General features: G+C 44.2%; 4 non-coding genes across 4 annotated transcripts; all 4 read left to right on the top strand.

Annotated features, from left to right (window-relative positions):
* Positions 1 to 4,219: 4,219 nt before the first annotated feature.
* Positions 4,220 to 4,292, top strand: trnat-agu (transfer RNA threonine (anticodon AGU)). The gene has a single exon. It is a non-coding gene; the product is annotated as a tRNA-Thr (tRNA).
* Positions 4,293 to 4,491: 199 nt separating this feature from the next.
* Positions 4,492 to 4,564, top strand: trnat-ugu (transfer RNA threonine (anticodon UGU)). The gene has a single exon. It is a non-coding gene; the product is annotated as a tRNA-Thr (tRNA).
* A 195-nt stretch (positions 4,565 to 4,759) lies between these two features.
* Positions 4,760 to 4,832, top strand: trnaa-agc (transfer RNA alanine (anticodon AGC)). Its single transcript has one exon. It is a non-coding gene; the product is annotated as a tRNA-Ala (tRNA).
* Positions 4,833 to 5,549: 717 nt separating this feature from the next.
* trnaa-agc (transfer RNA alanine (anticodon AGC)) lies at positions 5,550 to 5,622 on the top strand. Its single transcript has one exon. It is a non-coding gene; the product is annotated as a tRNA-Ala (tRNA).
* Positions 5,623 to 5,814: the final 192 nt, after the last annotated feature.

The raw sequence follows: 5,814 nt of genomic DNA, 5'->3' as shown, positions 1-5,814 counted from the left end.
CATTTTTTACAAATCAAGTCTGACAGGTTTCTTAATGTTACGCTTGGACCTCCGTAGAACAGGTGATGTTGAGGTATCATTCTCTGACGATGGTTCATGACCATTCTTGTTCAGTTCAGTCATGTTGGATTCAGTCGGAGTAGACACAACATCCTCACTTAGCGTTTCATCATTTGTCTCTTGGAAATGTTCTTTGGTCTTGCGAAGGTCTCGACGATTTCTCCGAAACACGTTTCCGTCCTTGGTTCTCACTTCGTATGACCTTGGTCCAACTTCCTTGAGTACTGTAGCTTTCTTGTTCCACATCTTTTGATCCTGGATTCGAACAACATCATCTTTGACCAGTGGTGGAAGTGTTTTGGTCGCTTTGTCATAACGTTGCTTTTGTTTGCTTTTTAGATAGTCCATCTTACTTTGAATGTCTTTGTTCTGTCTCGTTTCCGAATTGCAGGGCAAAGTTGTGCGAAGCTTGCGATTCATTAACAACTCAGCAGGTGATTGGCCACATTCAAGAGGTGCGGTCCTGTAACTCAGAAGAGCTAGATACGGATCCGATCTGCTGTCTGTTGCCTTTTTAAGAAGTTGCTTGACAATATGCACACCTTTTTCTGCTTTACCATTGGCTTGTGCATGCAGGGGACTAGATGTTATATGACTAAAGCCATACTGCATTGCGAACTGTTGCCATTCTCTGCAGTTATAACAGGGTCCATTGTCACTAACCACAATGTCTGGTATCCCATGTCTTGCGAAGAAGGATTTTACATGTGTTATGACATTGGTTGCAGTTGTGCTTGTGAGCAAGGCGATTTCTGGATAGTTGGAATAATAGTCAATTACCAGCAAATAATCTTTTCCATTGTAATGAAACAAGTCTGTTCCAACTTTCTTCCAGGGAGCGGTGGGAAGATCTGGAATCAGCATAGGTTCCCTTGCTTGCTTGCTCTGATACTTTTGACATGTTTCACATTTTGCAATCATATTTTCAATTTCCTTGTTGATGCCTGGCCAGTATACGGCTTCCCTGGCCCTTCTCTTGCATTTCTCGACTCCTAAATGTCCTTCATGTATCCTTTGCAGTATGTCTGTTCTCATACTGTGCGGAATGACAATCCTTTTGTCTCTCAGTAATAGTCCATTTGTAACACTGAGCTCTGACCTGATGTGGTAATACTTTGTTAATGATCCTCTCGGCCAGCCTTCTCTCATATGTGTCATCACCATCTGCATTTCTGTGTCTTTCGTCGTTTCCTCCCTTATTTGTTTCGATTTTGAATCTGAGACCGGCAGGGACATCACTATGAGGTTTACATGAGCCTCGACCTCACTTTCAGTGGAGCTTGTGCGGTGTAGCTCTGGTGCTCTTGATAGTGCATCTGCTAACACTAGATGTTTGCCTGGTGTGTAAATTAATTCAAAATCATACCTCTGCATTTTCATGATGAGGCGCTGGATTCTTGGCGACATCTTGCTTAAATTCTTCTTGATGATGGATATTAATGGGCGGTGATCTGTCTCAACTGTGAATGTTGGAAGGCCATACACATAACAATGGAAAATGTCCAGTCCATAAGCCAATCCCAAACATTCTTTCTCAATTTGTGCGTATTTTGTTTCAGTTCTTGTCATGGATCGAGAAGCATAGGCTACAGGTTTCCAATTTTCACCTTCTGCTTGTAGTAAGACAGCTCCAAGACCGTCTTTGGACGCATCTGTCGAGATTTTCAGTCTTTTTGTTGAGTCATAGTACGCCAAAACTGGCGCAGTCGTGAGCGTAGTTTTCAAAACATTCCACTCTTGCTCATGTCGACTCGTCCATTTAAACTCTGTAGCCTCATGAAGTAGCTCTCTCATGGCTGATGTTTTCACTGACAGATTCGGAATAAACTTTCCAATGAAGTTAATCATTCCCATGACTCTTAGTACACCCTTTTTGTCTGTGGGGCGAGGCATGCTGAGGATGGCTTTTATCTTCTTTTCATCTGGTTGAATACCTCTGTTGGACAACTTATCCCCCAGAAACGTTATCTCCTGGACACCAAACTGACATTTCGCACGATTCAGTTTCAATCCATCTTCACGTACTCTTTGTAGCACTTTTGCCAGTCTTTCATTGTGTTCCTGTAAGGTTGTGCCCCATATGGCAACATCATCCACATAACAGCGAACCCCTTCAAGTCCTTCTAGCATATTGTCCATGGCTCTGTGAAATATCTCTGACGCTGAGATTATTCCAAATGGCATTCTCAAGAACCTATACCTGCCAAACGGAGTATTAAATGTGCAGTATTTTGAGCTTTTCTCTTCGAGCTTTATTTGCCAGAACCCTTGTGCTGCATCAAGCTTTGAGAAGTACATGGCTCCGCCCATTTCACTCACAATCTCCTCTCGTTTCGGAATCTGGTAATGCTCGCGTTTGATGTTTTGGTTTAAGTCACCAGGGTCCATGCATATTCTCAGATCTTTGTTTTTATTCCCTTTGTCCACACAAACCATCGAGTTGACCCACTCAGTCGGCTCTTCTACTTTAGTGATGACTTCAAGTTGACACATCTTGTCCAGCTCCTTTTTAAGCTTTTCTCGGAGTGGTGCCGGAACTCTTCGAGGTGCATGAATCACTGGTGTCGCATCCTCTTCAAGCAACGGACTTGGCTTTTCCCGGACAAATCTGCAGAGGACCTGTTTTGAGGCTGTGATTTTGGTAGCACGTGAACAAAAATGCTAACGGCCGATGAGCCTGTCAGGCCTCATATCTCAGTGATTAGAGCACTGGTCTTGTAAAACAGGGGATGTGAGTTCAGTTCTCACTGAGGCTATTGTAGTCTTTCAGTAGCACTTTCTTGTTGATAATCTTGGGCTTTTCCTTCATGGCATCTATTTCCGCCACGCTGATGAGATTTGCTTGAGCCCCGGTGTCAATCCTAAGTGCCACTTGTGCTCCGTTAATTGGTAGGGACACTATCCATGCATCTTCATTTTCTTTGCATGTGTCATTTTCTACATTGTCCGTGTCACGATGCACCATGCCTACAAAAAATGTCTCCTCTAAATCAGTTTCTTCAACTCGTCTCACAGATTCAGATTTTGGTTTTGATAGACATTGCTTGGCAAAATGATTTTTTCCATTACATTTTGCACACTTCTTGCCATAAGCAGGGCACTGCCTGGGCTCATGTTTAGAACCACAACGTTTGCATGAAAATGTATTTTCTGAGCTTTTGTCTTGCCTCACATTTCTCTTAGTTTTGTTTTTGACAACTGCTATCTTGGCACCATCTTGAGGACTTGACTCATCGAAGGTCTTGGCGTGGTGTTGAGCTAGCTCTGTAGCATGACACATCCTTTCTGCCTCCTCCAAAGTGAGCTTAGCCTCTCTAAGTAGCCTTTCTCTCGTCCTCTTCTCGTATATACCATACACGATTTGGTCACGAATCATTGAGTCCTTAAGATCACCAAACTCACATGACTGGGCTTTCAGCTTCAAATCCGTGATAAAGCTATCAAAAGTTTCCTCCTGCTGCTGCACACGTGACCGAAACACGTACCTTTCATATACGGTGTTCTTCTGCGGCGAGCAATGAGCATCAAACTTTCCAATGACTTTAGTATAGTCCTTGATGTCGTCAGCTTGATCAAATTCAAAAGTGTTGAAGACTTCAGTGGGTTGAGGGCCAGCGACAGTGAGTAGAAGCGCAATCTTCCTGGCGTGGGAGCTTGCCTACAATCCCAAAGCAGCTATGGTATAGCTCGAACTGCTGCTTAAAAGACCGCCAGTTAGCATCCACATTATCGACGAGTTTGAGTCTTTCTGGTGGCCTTAGCGTCTCCATCTTGAAAAAAAATGCTGCACGACTTGGTATTCACTCCTGGTACCATTGAGGCTGTGATTTTGGTAGCACGTGAACAAAAATGCTAACGGCCGATGAGCCTGTCAGGCCTCATATCTCAGTGATTAGAGCACTGGTCTTGTAAAACAGGGGATGTGAGTTCAGTTCTCACTGAGGCTTCATCACATGTAACTGAGTTTCTGTCATCTGTGTCAAGCAAGTCTGTGTACTTGTCAGTATCCTTCAAGCGTGGAGAACGTCACTCTCTTTTCTTCTGCAAGTCAAGCAACGGACTTGGCTTTTCCCAGAAAAATCTGCTGAGACCCGACTATTTTGAGGCTCTGATTTTGGTAGCACATTAACAAAAATGGTAACGTCGAGCGAGCGTCCAAGGCCTCATAGCTCAGTGGTTCGAGCACTGGTCTAGTAAACCAGTGGTCGTGAGTTCAATTCTCACTGAGGCCTCATCACATCGAAGTGAGTTCCTGTCTTCTGTGTCAAGCAAATCTGTGTACTTGTCGGTATCCTTCAAACGTGAGCATCACTTTCTACTGCAAGTCAAGCAAAGGACTTGGCTTTTCCCGGACAAATCTGCTGAGGACCTGTTGAGGCTGTGATTGTGGTTGCACGTTAACAAAAATGTTAACGGCACAAGTGTCTGCAAGGCCTCATAGCTCAGTGGTAAGAGCACTGGTCTTGTAAACCAGGGGTCGTGAGTTCAATTCTCACTGAGGCCTTACCACATTTAAGTGAGTTCCTCTTGACTGTGTACTTGTCAGTGTCCTTCAAATGTGGAGTACATCACTTCTCTTTATTTTTCGAATGCAATGGACTTGGCTTTTCCAGGACAAATCCGCTGAGGACCAGACTGGTTTGAGGCTCTGATTTTGATAGCATGTTAACAAAAATGCTGATGGCTAGCAAACCTACAAGGCCTCATAGCTCAGTGGTTAGAGCACTGGTCTAGCAAACCCAGGTTTGTGAGTTCAATTCTCACTGAGGCCTCGTCACATCTCCGTGAGTTCATGTTGTCTGTGTACTTGTCAGTATCCTTCAAATGTGGAGAACATCACTTTTCTTTATTGTTCGACTGCAATGGACTTGGCTTTTTCCAGACAAACCCGCTGAGGACCCGATAGAGGCTCTGATTTTGATGGCACGTTAACAAAAATGCTAACGGCCACCTAGCATCCAAGGCCTCATAGCTCAGTGGTTAGCGCACTGGTTTAGTACACCAGGCGCCGTGAGTTCAATTCTCACTGAGGCCTCGTCACATCTCCGTGAGTTCATGTTGTCTGTGTACTTGTCAGTATCCTTTAAACGTGAACATCACTTTCTATTGCAAGTCAAGCAACGGACTTGGCTTTTCCTGGAAAAGTCTGCGGAGACCTGACTGTTTTGCTCTGATTTTGGTAGCACATTAAAAAAAATGGTAATGTCCAGCTCGCATACAAGGTGTCATAGCTCAGTGGTAAGAGCACTGGTCTTGTAAACCAAGGGTCATGAGTTCAATTCTCACTGAGGCCTTACCACATTTAAGTGAGTTCCTCTTGACTGTGTACTTGTCAGTGTCCTTCAAATGTGGAGTACATCACTTCTCTTTATTTTTCGAATGCAATGGACTTGGCTTTTCCAGGACAAATCCGCTGAGGACCAGACTGGTTTGAGGCTCTGATTTTGATAGCATGTTAACAAAAATGCTGATGGCTAGCAAACCTACAAGGCCTCATAGCTCAGTGGTTAGAGCACTGGTCTAGCAAACCCAGGTTTGTGAGTTCAATTCTCACTGAGGCCTCATCACATCGAAGTGAGTTCCTGTCTTCTGTGTCAAGCAAATCTGTGTACTTGTCGGTATCCTTCAAACGTGAGCATCACTTTCTACTGCAAGTCAAGCAAAGGACTTGGCTTTTCCCGGACAAATCTGCTGAGGACCTGTTGAGGCTGTGATTGTGGTTGGACGTTAACAAAAATGTTAACGGCACAAGTG

The sequence above is a fragment of the Hippocampus comes genome, unplaced genomic scaffold (assembly GCF_001891065.2).
Source record: "Hippocampus comes isolate QL1 unplaced genomic scaffold, H_comes_QL1_v1.1 scaffold481, whole genome shotgun sequence".
NCBI classification, from domain to species: domain Eukaryota; kingdom Metazoa; phylum Chordata; class Actinopteri; order Syngnathiformes; family Syngnathidae; genus Hippocampus; species Hippocampus comes.
Note: the sequence above shows the minus strand (reverse complement) of the source record. Positions and strands in the feature narration are given on the sequence as shown.